This window comes from Aquarana catesbeiana, linkage group LG06, assembly GCF_042186555.1.
Source record: "Aquarana catesbeiana isolate 2022-GZ linkage group LG06, ASM4218655v1, whole genome shotgun sequence".
In the NCBI taxonomy this organism is placed as follows: Eukaryota; Metazoa; Chordata; class Amphibia; order Anura; family Ranidae; genus Aquarana; species Aquarana catesbeiana.
Genome location: NC_133329.1, coordinates 111,922,811 through 111,942,708, shown reverse-complemented (window position 1 = coordinate 111,942,708; position 19,898 = coordinate 111,922,811). Strand labels below are relative to the sequence as shown.

General features: G+C 42.9%; 1 protein-coding gene across 3 annotated transcripts in view; it reads right to left on the bottom strand.

Moving 5' to 3' along the window:
• Positions 1 to 4,186, bottom strand: part of SCNN1B (sodium channel epithelial 1 subunit beta) — a 170,816-nt gene extending 166,630 nt beyond the window's left edge. Inside the window, exons 1-2 of one of the 3 annotated variants that reach the window (XM_073636694.1) lie at positions 3,946 to 4,186; positions 3,618 to 3,659 (exon numbers count right to left, since the gene is read on the bottom strand). The gene's annotated coding sequence lies outside the window, so the exon portion shown is untranslated. Of the gene's footprint in view, positions 1 to 1,931; positions 2,045 to 3,617; positions 3,660 to 3,945 lie in introns of those variants that run through there. The other 2 variants (XM_073636693.1, XM_073636696.1) reach the window with 2 other exon arrangements.
• Between the last annotated feature and the right edge of the window lie 15,712 nt (positions 4,187 to 19,898).

Here is a 19,898-nt window from a genome sequence, read left to right as displayed (position 1 = left end):
TTTCCTGTACGGAAATGGCTTACTGCTATTTTGTGCACACTGTGAGTTTCTCGTAATGTAAATTAGAAGCTGCATCAAAGCTGGGGGGGGGGGGTCCCCCTGTCAGAACACAATAGCTCAGTGGGGCAGATTGATGTACTAACACCGGATGGTTAGTACAGTAGCTTCAACCAGAGCTCTCAGTTTTTAACCCTCTAGGACCTGCTGATTGCACAAAACACTGTTATATAGTCATTGTATTATATTATGTTGAGTGGTTCTCTTTTAATTCACAAAGCAGTATGAATATTGTTTCTCCAAGCAGATAACCAATCAGTATGGAGGCTACTACTACAGCCCTTATGAACACAATCTGCAGAGCTTATGGGCACATATCATCCAAGACTTGCAATTTATTTTTTCTATTACAGGTATTTATATAGTGCCTACATTTTACCCAGCACTATACATATATTTTGTGAATTCACATCAGTCCCAAGGAGCTTCCAATCTAAGGTCCCTAGCTCATATTTGTAAGTAGACATATTAGGGCCAATTTAGACAGAAGCTAATTTACCTACCAGCATGTGTGGGAGGAAACCGGAGTAACCGGAGGAAACGCCCGCGGGCACAGGGAGAACAATGTTCTCAAGTAAAAAAAAAAAATAGCGATATAGTAAAACCAGTTTCAGCATTAATAAGTTTGGAGTTATTAGGAGTACAGAAGTTTCCGGTTGAATGCCAAGGAAAATTCCACCCTATCAAGTAACAACATAAAAACTGCAGATTACTTGATGAGCTATTTACTGACACAGACCAATAATTTGGGTTTTAGTTCTTAATATTACATCAACTAAAACCAAAGGATTTAACAGTATGGGAGCATTCAGACTTAAAGGGTATGTAAACTCTACCAAAGAATGTCTCCTATTTGGTCCCTTGTGGTCTGTTAAATATACAAATGAAAAAAAAAAAAGATTGATCCTTCCAGAAATCCTTAGAGCTCACAACTCCCTGTGCTCTGCCAGTGTTGCACTCATTTAGCATTGTTCTTATATATCTTTGAGGACTACAGAACCCATGCCTCCCAACATTTTGAGATGGAAAAGAGGGACACCTACTTGCAAACGTATGCAGGCACAGGACACAACCCACTGACACACCCCCTTAAAGGACAATTAACCAAAAAAAAAAGTTAATTAAATCCACTAAATCCATTAAATTACCATTCCTATTCCTTTATATTGGCTTTTAAATTTACAAATGCAGCAATTTAGAAATTGGATGAAAGGTTTAGCATTGGGAAACAATTTTGAAAGATAAAAAGTGCATTTTAGATACAACTATATGGACCAGACCAAAATGAGGGATAAAATGAGGGGCAAAGAGGGACAGAGGGACATTGCTCCAAATCAGGGCCAGTTGGGGGCTATGCAGAACCCCTACCCTCTATGTTATAGTAAAGAGGAAACCAAGAGGTTATTGTAGTTTGGTCCTAGGGTGACAACACTTCTTCTCCATGGATACACTACAGTGAGTGAGTGTTGTCACTCCAGGACAGGAAGTGTGTTATTGGTAGACCCATCAGCTGAAAATAATGAAAAACAAGTTCAGAAAGGAAAACTAATGCAGCCACCCCATCTAGGGACTGGTATGCTGCAGTACATTCAAACAGACAAAAAATAAACTCAGCACTCATTTGAGGAGAGACCCCAGAGGTGTACACAGATCAAATAAATGTGATTAAAAGAGTCTCTCAATAGGAGGGACAAAGTCCATAGCAATAGTCTCTAAGATGAAGAGGGAGAGGAATCCATGTACCAGCACTAAGGGCAGCCAGTGTGAAGAACTAGAAGCAGTCTCTGCAATGCAACAAAGGAAAAGAAACACAGTGTCTCTAAGTGAAGTATTGGCAAACCATTTAATGATAAGTCAAAAGTGAAACTACTCACAAAGGGAGCATAAACACAAGCATGATAGTAATTCTGCAGCAAAAACCGGGGGTGGTTTTCTCCCAAACGTCCATGTCTCTGAAGTGCAGCTAACAGCTCGTGCAGGTGGATTCCAGCATTCGCAGCCTATGAGAACAGCAGGGAACACAAGGGCATTCAGAGATGACGTCACTTCCGGGTGCAAGGTGAGAGGAGGTGGCTTTGCGTTTGGAGCATGCTTGAAAGGAGTAAGCATGCTTCAAATGCAAAGCCACCTCCTCTCAACTTGCACCTGGAAGTGACGACATCTCCAATAGCCCCTGTGTTCCCTGCTGTTCTCATAGGCTGCGAATGCTGGAATCCACCTGCACGAGTTGTCAGCTGTACTTCAGAGACATGGACATTTGGGAGAAAACCACCCCCGGATTTTGCTGCAGGATTACTATCATGCTTGTGTTTATGCTCCCTTTGTGAGTAGTTTCACTTTTGACTTATCATTAAATGGTTTACCAATACTTCACTTAGAGACACTGTGTATTTTTTCCTTTGCTGCAGTAGATTCCATTTTGGTTCTTGTATTTAGATACATTTTAAAGCAGTATTAAAGTGGTTGTAAACCTCCAATGCGGAAGTTGTACCTATAGGTAAGCCTTATTATAGGCTTACTTATAGGTACAGTAAATATCTCCTAAACATGCACCGTTTAGGAGATATCTAACTTGTAGTGTGCTGATGATGTCATCAGCGCATGCGCTGTGAAGAAACGGCCCGGAGGGTGCCATGACTGGCGGCTCCCGCATGCATGCGCAGGAGTTACATCACGTGAGTCTGGCCAGTCACAGAGCCGGAGTCTGCGGCCCCGGAAGGAAGATGGACAAAGATGGATGCGGCCTGCAGCAGGGACAGCGTTGGCTTCGTTTGCAGGTGAGTGGCACATAATGTGCTAGTATACGATGCATACTAGCACATTATGCTTTTACTTTGCAGGGAACTAAAAAGGAAGTAAAACCCATCAGGGAGCACAGGGGGCACCTTTGGACAGCAACATTGTCAGTAAAGGGGAAGGGGTGTGTTAGATGTACTAGCAGATTTAAATACAATAACAAATTGAAGCCAAGCGCCAGGTTATACTTTGTAATCAGTTACAGCGTTTTTTGTTTTTTTTTTTACTTTTGGAATAAAGGTTTTGTGTTAATAAATAAAAGCTAATCATTTTAAGCACCCCAATCACTGGTAAATGGCTTGTTTCAACTGATGCATCTGGAAGAAAGCTTGTTCTTTAAGGGGAAGTTAACTTCCACCACTGACTTTTACCTATAAATAAACCTATAATAAGACTTACCTATAGGTAGTGTAAATATCTCCTAAATGTGCACCGTGTAGGAGATATTTACATTACACGCAGCCGGTGACATCACTGGTGTATACACTCTGAAGGAACGGCCACCTGTGTCGTTCCTTCAGAGCCCTGTGCTGTGACCGGTGGCAGTGATGTCACCGTGGCTCCGGCCAGTCACACAGAGAAACCCAAAGGCAAGACGGGTGAAGATGGAAGCGGCCTCCAGCTCTGACATTTCAGGCGCGCGCGGGAGGGCTTTCTTTTAAGGTAAGTTTAACATAATGTGCTAGTATGCAATGCATGCTAGCACATTATGGCTTTACCTTCCAGGGTAAAAAAAAAAAAAAAAGCCCAGTGGGCAGACTTACCAGACTTACTGGCTGAATCACCAGATGAAATAGAAAGAAAGTCTAAAAATGAAATGAATACAGCCATCAATCACATCTATGAATAGAGCTGCAATTTAATAAATGTTTGCAATTGGGTTTAATACAGCTTTAAGTCAAACCAGATACAAATGAAGAAAACATGGCAATACTAAGAATAAATGCGGGACATGTAACTAGAGCTAACCCTTCTACAGGCTGTAATCACATACAAAAAAATGATTATGTACTAAGTATAAAGGAAGCAGGATATCATGTTCAATCATATCAGCACACACATACCACAGATAAATGTACATGATAGGAGTACCTGAGCGTTGCCCTGGTAGAAGGTGGGTTGCAAGTGGCCCCAGACAGCGCTATGATCTCAGCACACAGCTGGCAGATGATGAGCCCAGCGCAGGTACACTGACATACACCCCGTACAGGTGATGAGCCCAGCGCAGGTACACTGACATACACCCCGTACAGGTGATGAGCCCAGCGCAGGTACACTGACATACACTGCTTATAGGACAGCAGAGTCCCGGCAGGTGCAGACTACACGGCCCCGCCCACCTGTCATAAACCTGGCCTGCTCTGCGCTGAGAGTCCTTCTAAGGATCGGCATGTCTGTGTTCAGAGCAGCGATATGACTAATGCATTATTAATAATTATTCCATTGTATGCTGATTGTCATTTATGGAATGTCAGCGTTCCTCTATATTATTCTATTGTACCTTCTTTGCACTTATTACTCCGCTATTTCATCCTACACTGTAGGCAGGAGAGAGTAGGATGAGGGAAGGAGTGAATAGCCCTGCTTCTTTCCCGTTTCCCATTTTCATCAACTTTCTTTCATCTGCTCTTTTTTTTTCTTCTTTGTTTCTTCTTATGTATTTTGATGAAGCGTTTAATTTATCTGTCAGTTTTATTCCATCTGTAGGTTTTTACCCTTTGTTGATTTTTCTTTTTTTGCTCTTTTCTCTCTTTTTTACAAATGAAGTAGTCTCTCCTTACTTTATCACATACTTTACCTGCCTCCATCATCCTATTCTTTCCTGTTGTTATCACCTTACTCCTTCCATAATCTAGCTCTTTCCTGCCTCACTCAGCTTACTCTCTCCTGACTCCATCACTAATGCCCTGTACACAGAGCGGACTTTTCGGCAACAAAGGTCCAACAGACTTTTGACGGACTTTCGAACGAACGGACTTGCCTACACACGATCACACCAAAGTCCGACGGATTCGTACATGATGACGTATGACCGGACTAGAATAAGGAAGTTCATAGCCAGTAGCCAATAGCTAGCGTCGGTTTTCATCTGTCGGACTAGCATACAGATGAGTGGATTTCTCGATAGGAACTGGGTCCGGCGGAGTTCCGACGTAAAGATTTGAAACATGTTCCAAATCTAAAGTCCGTCAGATTTTCAACAGAAACAGTCCGCTGAAGGTCCGATGAAGCCCACACACGGTCGGATTGTCCGCCTGATTCGGTACGTCGGACCAGTCCGGTCGAAAAGTCCGCTCGTGTGTATAGGGCATTACTCTCTCCTGACTCCACTTACCATCTACTGACTCCATCACTTACTCTCTACTGATTCCATCACTTGCTCTCTACTGACTCCATCACTTACTCTCTCTTGACTCCATCACTTACCATCTGCTGACTCCATCCCTTACTCTCTACTGACTCCATCACTTACTCTCTACTGACTCCATCACTTACTCTCTCCTGACTCCATCACTTACCCTCTACTGACTCCATCACTTACTCTCTCCTGACTCCATCACTTACTCTCTACTGACTCCATCACTTACCCTCTACTGACTCCATCACTTACTCTCTCCTGACTCCATCACTTACCATCTACTGACTCCATCCCTTACTCTCTACTGACTCCATCACTTACTCTCTACTGACTCCATCACTTACCATCTACTGACTCCATCACTTACCATCTACTGACTCCATCCCTTACTCTCTACTGACTCCATCACTTACCATCTACTGACTCCATCCCTTACTCTCTACTGACTCCATCACTTACTCTCTACTGACTCCATCACTTACCATCTACTGACTCCATCCCTTACTCTCTACTGACTCCATCACTTACCATCTACTGACTCCATCCCTTACTCTCTACTGACTCCATCACTTACCATCTACTGACTCCATCCCTTACTCTCTACTGACTCCATCACTTACTCTCTACTGACTCCATCACTTACCATCTACTGACTCCATCCCTTACTCTCTACTGACTCCATCACTTACCATCTACTGACTCCATCACTTACTCTCTCCTGACTCCATCACTTACCCTCTACTGACTCCATCACTTACTCTCTCCTGACTCCATCACTTACCATCTACTGACTCCATCCCTTACTCTCTACTGACTCCATCCCTTACTCTCTACTGACTCCATCACTTACCATCTACTGACTCCATCCCTTACTCTCTACTGACTCCATCACTTACTCTCTACTGACTCCATCACTTACTCTCTACTGACTCCATCACTTACCCTCTACTGACTCCATCACTTACTCTCTCCTGACTCCATCACTTACTCTCTACTGACTCCATCACTTACTCTCTACTGACTCCATCACTTATGCCGCGTACACACGGTCGGACTTTTCGTCTACAAAAGTCCGACAGCCTGTCCGACAGACTTCCGGCGGACTTTCGGCGGACTTGCAGCAGACTTTCTAACGAACGGACTTGCCTACACACGACCACACAAAAGTCCGACGGATTCGTACGTGATGACGTACACCGGACTAAAATAAGGAAGTTCATAGCCAGTAGCCAATAGCTGCCCTAGCATGGGTTTTTGTCCGTCGGACTAGCACACAGACGAGCGGATTTCGGGGTCCGTCGTAGTTACGACGTAAAGATTTGAAGCATGTTTCAAATCTAAAGTCCGTCGGATTTGAGGCTGAAAAAGTCTGCTGAAAGTCCGGAGAAGCCCACACACGATCGGATTACCAGCCAGCTTTAGTCCGTCGGCGTCCGTTGGACTTTTGTAGACGAAAAGTCCGACCGTGTGTACGCGGCATTACTCTCTACTGACTCCATCACTTACTCTCTCCTGACTCCATCACTTACCCTCTACTGACTCCATCACTTACTCTCTCCTGACTCCATCACTTACCATCTACTGACTCCATCCCTTACTCTCTACTGACTCCATCACTTACTCTCTACTGACTCCATCACTTACTCTCTCCTGACTCCATCACTTACCCTCTACTGACTCCATCACTTACCCTCTACTGATTTATCACTTACTCTCTCCTGACTCCATCCCTTACTATTTCCTGACTCCATCTCTTACTCTCTCCTGACTCCATCACCTACTCTCTCCTGACTCCATCACTTACTCTCTCCTGCTTCTATCCTCTTATTCTCCTGCCTTCATGATCTTACATTCACCTATCTACATTATCCTACTCTCTCCTTTGTCCATCATGGTAATCTCTCCGGTGTCTTTCATCTTACTCTCTCCTTTCTTCATCTCACTCCATCATTCCATCTTCTATCATTTTAGGTCCCATTCACATCTCGCAATTTGGGATCCCGGACAGAACTGCTGCAATTCTGCTTGCGATCCCAAATTGCGTGGAAATTGCAGCACAATGTGCTGGGTGCATTTGGGAGCTATCCTTCAAATGCAATGCGAATCTGCCATGTTTGTCGCATGACAGGATAATCCAGCAATCGTGGTAAACTGTGTCTTTACAAATTGGAGCTTCTTTTCAGGCGACAAAAGCGCATAAGGCAGCCCTATGCGATATGCAGAATTGCATGAAAATCACAATGTCAGAATCATGTATCGAGAACGCTCATTGTCATTGCGCAATTATGTGAACGTCGCCTTACTCTCTCCTATCTGTTACCTTCTATCTGCTGATTCTATGATCTTACTCTGCAGTGTCTCTCATCTTATTCTCCTCTGCCTCCATCATCTTACACTCTCCTGTCTTCATCATGGTATTCTCTCCTGTGTCTATCATTTTTTTCTCTCCTGTCTTCAAATTACTCTCTCTCCTGCCTTCAGTGTGCTCTCTCCTTCCTCCATCATCTTACTCTCTCTTGTGTCTATCGTCTTACTTTCTCCTGCCCTTTATCAACTTACTCTCTCCTGCCTCCATCATCTTACACTCTCCTGTCTTCATCATCCTACTCTCTCCTGTGTCTACCATCTTACTCTCTCCTGTCTTCATGTTACTCTCTCCTGCCCTCGACATTCTCTCTCCTGACTCCATCATCTTACCCTCTCCTGTGTCTATCAACTTACTCTCCTGCCTCCATCATCTTACCCTCTCCTGCTTCTATCGCTTTACTATCCATTCTCCATTATCTTATTGTGCCCATATTCCATCTTATTCTCTTCTGACTTCATCTTACTATGTCCTGTCTCCATCATCTTACTCTCTCCTGCCTACATCACCTTACACTCTTCTTTCTCCATCATCTTACCCTCTCCTGTGTCTCATGCCTTTACCTTACTTTCTCCAGCTTATCTTATCTTATATCTTACTCTCCCCTGCCTTCATTTTAGTCTAGGTTCACATCTGTGGGTGTGGAAGTGCGTTTTCACGACCGCATGCAGGTGCCCAGAAAACACAATGCTTTAAGAAAACATGTGGGGATGCCATTAACTCTTGCATGCACTGAAAAATGTGGTGCACTTTCCTGCTTATGGAAATGCATGGTGCCAAAGCACCATGCAGTTTCCATGTAGCCGTGTTTTGAAAAAGGTGCAGGGACATTTTTCATGCAGGAAATGCAGGAAAATGAATGGGCTGCTTTGCCCACACAAATGTGACACGCAGAGCTGCATAGTTGTGAACCTCGGGTTACTCACTCCTACTTCAATCATTTTACTCTCTCCTGCTTCCATCAGCTTACACTCTCCTGCCTCCATCATATAACTCTCTCCTGCTTCCATCATCTTAATCTCTCCCATGTTCATCCTCTTATTCTCACCTGCTTCCCTCATCTAACTCTCTCCTATGTTCATTGTATTACTGTCTCCTGCCTATATCATCGTCCTCTCTCCTGCCTTCATCTTACGTTTTCTTGCTTCTTTCACCTTACTTTCGCCTGTCTCCATCACCTTGTTCTCGCCTATGTCCACCATCTTACACTCTCCTGCATCCATCGTTCTACTCTCTCCTGTGTCCAACATCTTACAGTCTCCTGCCTTTATTTTCCTACTCTCTCCTGTGCCCACCATCTCACTCTCTCCTGTGTTCATTGTCTTACTGTCTCCTACTTTCATCATCTTAATCTCTCTGCCTTCATCATCTTACTCTCTCCTGCTTCTTTCACTTTACTTTCTCTTGCCTCCATCACTCTGTTCTCTCCTTTGTCCACGATTTTACATTCTCCTGCCTTCATTGTTCTGCTCTCTCCTGTGTCCACCATCTTACAAATTCCTGCCTTTATCTTACTCTCTCCTGCCTCCATTGTTCTGCTCTCTCCTTTGCCCGCCATCTTTCTCTCTCCTGTGTTCATTGTCTTACTGTCTTCTACCTTCATTATCTTACGCTTCACCTACCTTCATCATCTTACTCTTTCCTGCCTTCATCATATTACTCTTTCCTGCTCCTTTCACCTTACTTTCTCCTGCCTCCTTCACCCAGAGCCGTCTTTAATATTGATTAGACCCTGGGCAAAACTTTTATTGCCCCCCCCCCCATGCAGTTTTGCTCTCCACCTGCTCTGAGACATACAATAAATAGCAGCTAGACTCAAAATCAGTTTACTGAATCAGATCAGGCAGCTATTGCAATTGGTTGCCAGAGGTTACAGTGTATCATTAGCACTCACTGACTGGTTGCTAGAGGTTACAGTACACATTACGGCTCACTGATTAGTTGCTAGAGGTTACAGCACATGATTTCTGCTTGTTGATTGGTTGCCAGAGATTACTCTGGATATCACCTCAGGGGGGCATGATATATATATCAATGCCGCCAGACGCTGCTATTTACATATGAATGCCATCGCAATTTACATATGAATGCCGGTAAGTTACATATAAACACAGGGACTGCAGGTGAGTCATCTGTACACAACAAAAGGGCAGAGCTGGGCAGCATTAGTAGCAGCACTTCACACTGAGATATTGGGACACAGCATCGGACTAAAACCTCAAGGGTCAAGGGTATTTAAACCAGGATAGTTGGCAAGTATGATGCAGCTGCTTTGGGCCCCACAACAATGACAGGGCCCAGGGCAGCTGCCCCTTTTGCCCTGCCTTAAAGATGGCCCTGCCTTCACCCTGAACTCTCCTATGTCTACCATCTTACACTCTCCTGCCTTCATTGTCCTACTCGTTCCTGTACCTATCATTATACTCTCTCCTGCCTTAATCATCTTACTCTACCCTGCTCCAATCATCTTACTCTTTCCTGCATTCATCTTACTTTCTCCTCCTGCCTCCACCATCTTACTCTTGCCTGCCTCCATCACCTTACACTCTCCTGCTGCCACCACCTTACTCTCTCATGCCTTTATTATCTTAATTTCGCCACACTGCACTACCATATTTTCTCCCACCTCATTTTACATTCTTGTCTCTATTGCCTCTCTGCCGGCCTCATGATCTTCTTCTTCTGTTTTCTGCAGATTTTGCATTATCTACTCTATCTGCTAACGCCTACCTTCTGCTAGTAACTTTTCCCCTGCCCCATCTCAGTTTCCTCACTCTTCACCTCCTTCATCTTCATACTCTATCCTGCCTCCATCAATTGCACTTTCTCTCACGTCCATATTCTTTCTCTTCCTTCGAAATCATCTTTATCTTTACCCTTACCCTTCCCCATCACCTTTTCTCTCTACCTTCTCCATTACCAATAATATTTCCCCCTCTATCTCTTTACTTTCTCAGTTCTTCATCCCTTTAACTCATTCTTTTTACCATCCCCTTACTCTCTTCTTCCCCATTTTACTTTGTTGTCTCTCTTATACATCTCTTTACTCTCACCTTTACATCACCTTTACTATCACTCCTCTACAATATTTCCCTCTGCTGCCTTGATTATCCAGTTTTTCTTCTTTCTCTTCTTACTTTCTTTCCCGCCATCATATTACATAGGGCCATGTCTAGGGCTGTTTTGCCTCAGCAAATAGGCGCAGGAACTCCCGCCTTCTGAGCCGGCCTTTATTTCTGCCCCCTACCCACTTCTGAGCACTGTCTCTTGGTTTCACCTCCTACCCACCTCCCAGTACTTTCTAGAGAATACAGAACCAAGTATCATTTTGTGCTACTAAGTGATTTGCACAGAATTTGTTAATGATAACAAGATAGACAGTAAAATAGATCCCCTGCTGTGAGCAACAATAGACCCCACCCCAGCAACAGTAGACCCTATCAGGGATGGGCTCAGCCCTTCCTTCTCTAAGCTGGCGGCTCAGCTGTCAGCTAATTGACAGCTCCTTTCTCTCCACAGTGACTCACCTGTTGATGATATCCTGCTCGTCAGTCCTGCCTACTTAAGCCGTCCAGCCCAGATAATCTCTGCCTTTGCTTTGGTCACATCTCTAGAGACGCTCTCCTGTGTTCCTGTTAAAGACTTGCTTGGCTGACATTCCTTCTGGCTCCAGATCCTGCTTGCTGTTCTACTATGTTCATCTCTGGCTCTCTGACGTTTTGGCTTGTCTGACTATCCGTTCCGGTTCCTGAACTCTGACTATGTTTTGACTATCTTTACTCTGTTTACCTTTTTATTATTATTATCAACAAGTGTGATTCAACTGCACTTCTGTCTCAGTCTGATTCATGATTTCTGACAGACCCCCAGGGACAATAGACCTCCGTCAGTAACAAGCTCCCCACATGGCAAAAGACTTCCCCCCAGTAACAATGTCCCCCCACAACAAAATACCACACCAGCAACAACAGATCTCCCAGCAGCGACAACAGATCTCCCAGCAGCAGCAAAAGACCATCCAGCAAACAGCAACAATAGACTTCTCCCTGAACAGTAGATCCCTCCCAGCGGCAATTGACCCTTCACCAGCAACAATAGACCTACCCAGTAACAATAGACCACCGCGCAATAATAGATTCCCACCAGCGACAGTAGATTCCTCCAGCAGCCAGCATCAATAGATCCTCCATCACACCCCAGCACTCCTTTCTATTACATACATTTATTGCTGGAGGTGCCGGAACTGCGTTGCCCCATGTTCCCTTCGAAGAAAAGCCCTGGCCGTGTCTCATCAATAATTGGTGGATAACCACAGTTTCCCATTGATAAAATGCTAGGTGTCAACTAGACTGATATTGTTCTCTCACTGCCTGAACCAACAAAGATTGTACTCCGCTGGCACTTTTTCACTAGGGATTAATATTTTGCAGTGTTCCCACCAGCATGAAGTGACATCTATTATGTATAGTGGCTGTCGCACCTCAGTGATTCTGCGGTTGGTGACACCTTGCCAGAAAAGTAATTGCCAGTGTGGCATTTTTCCTAGTCATTCTATTCTCTATTTTTTTTCATCTCTTTTAACATTACAATGAGCATTCATGTACTACAATCCATAATAATTGTATTATTATATTTACCATAGTTAAGTCTCTTCTTGCTAGTGTCCGATTGGTTGGTATTAAGTAATTACTACCATAGTCTTCAAAGCATTTTACATGCAAATCTAGAAGATGAGTAATGCATTTTACATGTGCATCATCTGTATTTATGCCAAAACAATCCTTAAAGTGAATGTAAACCCTAACAATAAACTTCTCTTATTTGCTTCATTTTGGTCTGCTAAATATAGGATTAAACATTGATTTTTTTTATTTTATATCTTTTCAATGAGTGTGAAAAATACCCGTTGATTTTGACAGAAATCTGGGCTGTTAACTTTCTGTCTGGCTGTACACAAGGTGGAGTTATGGAAGTGAGAAAAAATGGAGGAGAAAGCGAGGGGGTCTGAGTTCTTTTTAGTTAATCAGAAATTAAAGAGGCAGGGCTGACACCCCGTGCTTAGGAATGTAGAGCTGTGTTGTCAAGTCAGAGGAAAGTAGGATCAATATTTTTGGCACATCAACAGTTATTCTTCTGTACTTGCAGTGTGGTTGAAGGATAAAACATATGTATTCTGAAAATGTCCTATATATATATATATATATATTTAGATTTTTCTTTGACATACAGTGCATTTTAATCCAAATAAATACACATATAACTGGTGAAACAACTTGCAAAATGGACACTAGAGGGAGTAGGGTGTACAGTATCACCTTATACCAATCAGTTTTACATAGTTTGGATAATTACAGCTTGTCAAGTGAACCAAGTTCTGCATGCTCATGATACAAAGCTATCATGCAAATTTCTAGATATAAAAATATGTGAAGAAATATTTAAACCTTGTATACTATTATCAGTAATTATGGATAATTGAGTGCAAGGAGACAATTCCCCAAAGGGAGTCTCCAGAGCAGGGAAGGGGAGCTGGAGAAAATATTGGACTCTCGGTACCCTGAACAGATTAAACATCAGATAAAAAATACAAATTTTATTGATATATAATTAAAATATAAAGAAGTATCCAGATACAAAAACTACAAATATAAATAAAATGTACACATTTTACATTACACTGGTACTCAAATACACTCCATGATAAAAAGTAGAAGTTACATTTCCTCAGTGTACGATCGTCCTCAGGATGTCTAATTTGTTCAGGGTACCGAGATTTTTTCTCCAGCTCCCCTTCCCTGCTCTGGAGACTCCCTTTGGAGAATTGTCTCCTTGCACTCAATAATCCACTATTTCTATTCAGATGATGGTACTCCCTATCAATACCCTTGATTTACTTAACTGGAGGTTTCCCTGCTATAATTATCAGTAATTAGATTATTCAGCTAAGTATGTTGTAGCTCTAGTATGGCTAAGTTTTTTTTTTTTTTGGATCCAAAAATGAACAAAGGAAAAACACAAAGCTTGGAAAAAATTGCTCCTGCACCAATGTGGTTTGGCAAATTATAACTCACACAAGCTTTGAATACTAAGTATTAATTCAACGGTACTCCAGCAATTACAGTCCAAGTAATTCAAGTTATCAATGGATTTGTGGAATTTTTAAAGCTGTACCTAGGACACAAATGCACTCATTTATATATAATCTTTCATAATCTTTTGAGGGGTTTTCCTCTTCCTCAGAGCCAACGGAAGAAAGCCCTTGAAACGCGTTAGCCTGTTGGACTCATGACATCCTGTCACTGTTTATGATGTAAAGTGGACTTGATGCTGTTAAAGTAGCATGACAACCTTTTTACACCTGTTTGTTTGTGTTTAACCATGTTTTGAGGATAATGCGCTAGGCTGGTGCGCCCTCTGTTTGGTTTTATGATTTCAGTGTATTGTGACTTCCCCAGTTGTAAGAGGGCAATAAGGCACAGCAGGGCCATCTAAGCCAACATGGGAATCTAGACAACTGTCATCCCTGGGTTCTAATATTAAGTGCAGGAGGTTTTCCGTGTGTCTGTTGGTTTGGGTCTATTTATAAATGTTTTCACGCAGGATTTACACAACTTTGACTTGAGTCGTATGTATTCTAATGAGAACAGTCTGGAACTAAATTGTGAAAATTGGGTAAAAATAATGAGAGCCGGAAAATGTCCTTGATGACGTCCCGGGGGGAGGGGCGAAAAGCGTTGACTCATTTCCGGCTATTTTGAACCACTGACTTCACTTCCGCCCTCCAAGGGACGCACGCCAAGCAGCGGCGAACCTGGAAGAGTTGTTCTCTTTACTGATGCCTGTTTTGTTCCATAGTCTAGTAAGTGGCGCTTGTTATGCGCTTATTGTGTGACCCTGCAGTACTTTACTATTAGCTTCTCTTTCTATTTTTGGGAGCCTGTTGGATTCATTTTGTCTGACCATCCCCAAGACCCCTGTTTACATGGAGAGTTTCTGATGAATTCATCCAATCTCACCAGATCAATAGATCACAAGCGTATATGACCCACAGACTGCAAAATTGAGGGTCCATAATTTCTGGTGAGTGGGGTCACAAGAAAGGGAGCGTGGCACAAAGCACCTGGAATTATCATTGGAGCACTAAAGCACTTTATTTTGATTGGAGCACTTTGCACAATATTTGAGATGAATTTTTTTGTATTTATATATTAATGTGTTATATGTAGCACTTTTGTAATATATTTCATGAGCACTTAAGCACTTTATGTGAGCACATGTATTTCTGCAAGCACTGTATATATGTATACTTTTAAGTTTAATCGTCTTTTTCAAGTAAAGGTACCCCATGTGTAAGGCAGTGACCCGAACCAAAGTGCTTAGTGTAGCCCAGAAGAATCCAAAGAAGAGTAGGCCTCTTATGTGACCCTTGCTTGGCACCAGACGAGGAGGGAAACATGGAGGAAACATGGAGGACATGACGACCACCCCATCACAGTCCTCTTCTTTCTCTTTCATCCTGTTTCTGCGGGTCCCAGTTCTGCTGTCTCCAGCAACCTGTTTGCGTGCCCCTCCTTAGCTAGCCATGTGCTGAGAAGACACCTATGCCTTCTCGCCTCCCTGAACTGAACTGTGTGTGTCCACAGGCATGCACTGCACAGTCAAGCCACTTCCCAGCATCATTCTCCCAGTAGTTTGGCTGATGGCAGCAGGAGCCCATCGCTCTTCTGCCCTCAGTGTCTTCTAAAGGAAGTTAGGTGGGTATAGTCGGCACTCTTGATGAGTGCCTGTGGAAGGTCCAATGCTTATGTTAAATGACTGTAATCTTCCAGTATGGCAGAGGTATGTGGTAGAACCAGCGGATTTCAGATTTCAACTAGGACAGCCAGTACCAGCACAAGGGACACTTTGCATTAAATGTCAGTAACATTCCTTGTGTTGATTTAAAAAAATGACCCAAACTTTAAGGTTTTTTTAGTATATTAAAGTAAAAAAAAAAAAAAAAAATATATATATATATATATATATATATATATATACTGTATTTATTGGCGTATAACACTCACTTTTTCACCATGAAAATCGGGTGCAAATAGTGCGTGCGTGTTATACACCAATACTTCAGTTTTAGCTGCCTCGGAGGGGACAGGGAGGGGGGCTGGACGAGCACCATCAGATTACATACAGTGAGAATCTCCTGTTTACTTGGCGGCCTCTGTAATAGGAACTCCTGTCTCCTGGGCCGCCATTGGACCACTGTTCTGTCTATCATAGGAGATTCTCACTGTATGTAATCTGTCAGCGCTCGTCCTGCCCGCCTCCCTGTCCCCTCTGGGCTGCAGATGGGCATCGATCAGGCTGCACTGATGGCAATGGTGAGGCTACTGCATTGATGGCAATGGCGAGGCTGCATTGATGTGGACTAATGAGGCTGCATTGATGGCACTTGTGAGGCTGCAGATGGGCATTGATAAGGCTGCATTGATGGCAATGGTGAGGCTGCAGAGGGGCACTGACCCTTATTTTGCTTCAAAGTTCCTTAATTAAATTTTTTTTTTTTTCCTGAAACTTCCCTCTTAAAATGAATGTGCGTGTTATATGCCGGTGCGTGTTATACGGAGATAAATACTTGAAAGAGTTTATCTTGGAAAACGAGCCTCAAGTTAATGATAGAGAGATTGATCAACTAGGTCAATTGTTTGGGAAGTAGTGGAGGCAGTGTTAGGTGTTAAGAATATTGTACAATAAATAATCATGACTCAATTGAAGGCTCATTTGGGTATACTTACAGCTTCGCTATTTAAAATGGAACAGTAGATAGTCCATGTGTGTTAACAGCATGACTTGAGGAAGTTACAGCGTATATCATAAGACAATAATCCATATGTTAATATTATATTACATGACAGAAATATAGCATAATAACATGTCACAAAGGAGTGCTTAATCCATGGTCTGCTAAATGATGCTTAGTTGCTGCTTTTAAAATGGCAGCATTAATACATCAGCTTATTTATCTGAGCCAAAGTTATGCTGGCTGTAAGCAGGTCAGAGCAATTCCACCTTTTCCATATTTCAGAGGTGTTGACTTGTACTATAAGATGATTGTGACAATGCTAATAAAGCTGTCACATAGCAAAATAATAGGGTAGCTGTCATTGCACTGCTTGACGTCTACAGAGTAAAACAGGCTGGGGCATAGGACTGGATGTACTGTCTACCGCTTATCAGCTGACTAAATTGTTCTAAATTTAAACGTACAACTTTACCCACATTTCCACTTCAATCCGGCTTGCATGAGATGTCTTAAGGAGTGGCTTTGAGTGATTGACTAGGTTTGGCTGGTTCTAGATCTTTCAAGATAATTTTTTCTCTATATTTAAAGTAAGAAGGCTTAAATGAATTATCCCTCTGAAAGTGGTTTTATTTATTGGAATATTTTTTTTAATTAATTTTTTTATATGCTAAAAAGCAGAAAACCATGGCCACATACAGTAAGTGACAAGGAAAAAATAAAATTTTCTTACCTGTAAAGACACCCTACCAAGCCCCTGCTGACTGAGATAGGGTAGGGGAAACTCAAATTCCCTCAAAGCAATGAAAATTTCAGTAAAGTATATGATCACAATGAACCAAAGATATAAAATACTGACTGCGCTAAGTGGCCAATAGTTTTCTTCTTCTACATTATAGATAACATAGGGAAAGATTAAAAACTCTGGTCATTTTTTTCTTTTTTTTGCCGATGGGGAAATGTCCATCCACTTCTTTTCCCAGACACAACAGGAAGATAGAGAAAATATCTCCAAAGAGAGGGGAAACCACTTCTTGGATGGTTTTCACCAGAAGATGTGCACCCAACCCTCCCTCTGTTTTGGCGATGACTATAAAATTTTGGATTCCATATTATTTCTGTCCTGACAGTAAGGATAATGAGGTCAGAGAAACATGGGACACAGACAGAGATAAAAACCTGATAGGGATATTAACCAGCCCCGATCTAGTCATTTTTTTAAAATTGTCTTTATATTTACTTTAAGCTTAAAGTGGAACAATAGGCAAAAACATTTTTTTCATTTTGGATAGAGTAAGGGAGGATTATAACCCCAGTCAGATGTTTTTTTCACCCTCTTTCTCCCATTGCAGAGATTTCCCTTCACTTCCCGTCCCATAGACAAACAGGAAGTGAAAGGAAATTCCTGCAAATTAAAGGGAATTCCATGAGAACCCCCAGTGTCCCCATTGGAAGCTTTCCCCTCTATTACTTTTCTAGGGACAACCAAAAATGTGGGATTTTCTTTTACTTTAACTTTAAATAATAATGGTAAACATGACAAATGGAGAGGGTGAATCTCCTTAAAGGGTACACCCACAGCAATAAAAACTCACAAGCATTATGATCCCTCTGTACTCTACCCAAAACTAATAAAAAGTTTTGTCTTTAGTTATACTTTAACTCTGTACTGCCCCACCATTCTCTAACTTATTTTTGTGGTTCTGGTTGTGAGTCTTCTCTCTTCTTTCTTGTAAGGGAGGTAGGTTCTTTATTTGGGTGTCCACATCATCCTCTGCATAATATGGACACATCCTGTTGGCTGTCAAGTAACGGAGTCCTCTCAGGATCCAAATACTAAGGCTTACTTCACACTGAGGCGGTTTTCCTGGCATTTTACCACTAGAAATAGCCTCTAAATAATGCCTGAAAACCGCCTCCCATTCATTTCAGTGCGACTTTTCACACTGGATTGGTTCGCTTGCGGGACGTTAGGAAAAGTCTTTGGGGCGGTATACAGTGTTCCCAAAACGCCCTGCCCATTGAAATAAATGGGCAAAGCTTCCGAAGCGCCGCAACACAGGCGCTTTTAACCCCTTCTATGGCCGCTAGTGGCCAAAAAACGCAGCTTAATCAGCGGTAAAGTGCTGCTAAAACGAGCGGTGCTTTAGCGCCAACGCTCGGCGGCCACAGTGTGAAACTAGCCAAACTGCAGTTATAATGCTAGAGTGAGGAAATTGGCCACTTGAAGTACTGGATTACTGTTCCTCAACACCTGGAAATGATGAGGACATGGACAATGGATGAATTTGAGGTGAGTATAGAATCGCTTCAGTGAGTGTACAGCTGGTATAACAGTAAACATTTTCTGTCCCCTCAAAATAGCTCATCACACAGCCATTATTGTTCAAACCGCTGGCAACAAAAGTGAGTACACCCCTAAATGAAAATGTCCTAATTGGGCCCAATTAGTTATTTTCCCTCCCTGGAGTCATGTGAATCGTTAGTGTTACAAGGTCTCAGATGTAAATGGGGAGCAGGTGTGCTAAATGTGGTGTTATCGCTCTCACTCTTTCATACTGGTCACTGGAAGTTCAACATGGCATCTCATAGCTAAGAACTCTCTGAGGATCTGAAAAAAAAGAATTGTTGCTCTACATAAAGATGGCCTAGGCTATAAGAAGATTGCCAAGACCCTGAAATTGAGCTGCAGCACAGTGGCCAAGACCATACAGTGGTTTAACAGGACACTCAGAAAAGGCCTCACTATGGTCGACCAAAGAAGTTGAGTGCACGTGCTCAGCGTCATATCCAGAGGTTGTCTTTGGGATATAGACGTATGAGTGCTGCCAGCATTGCTGCAGAGGCTGAAGGGGTGGGGGGGTCAGCCTGTCAGTGCTCAGACCATACACTGCGCACTGCATCAAATTGGTCTGCATAGCTGTCATCCCAGAAGGAAGCCTCTTCTAATGATAATGCACAAAAAAGCCCGCAAACAGTTTGCTGAAGACAAGCAGACTAAAGACATGGATTACTGGAACCATGTCCTGTGGTCTGATGAGACCAAGATAAACGTATTTGGTTCAGATGGTGTCAAGCATGTGTGGCGGCAACCAGGTGAGAAGTTCAAAGACAAGTGTGCCTTGCCTACAGTCAAGCATGGTGGTGGGAGTGTCATGGTCTGGGGCTGCATGAATGCTACCGGCCCTGGGGAGCTACAGTTTATTGAGGGAACCATGAATGCCAACATGTACTGTGACATACTGAAGCAGAGCATGCTCCCCTCCCTTCAGAGACTGGGCCACAGGGCAGTATTCCAACATGATAACGACCCCAAACACACCTCCAAGATGACCACTGCCTTGCTAAAGAAGCTGAGGGTAAAGGTGACGGACTGGCCAAGCATATCTCCGGACCTAAACCCTATTGAGAACCTGTGGGGCATCTTCAAACGGAAGGTGGAGGAGTGCAAGGTCTATAACATCCACTAGCTCCGTGATGTCATCATGGAGGAGTGGAAGAGGACTCAAGTGGCAACATGTGAAGAGGGT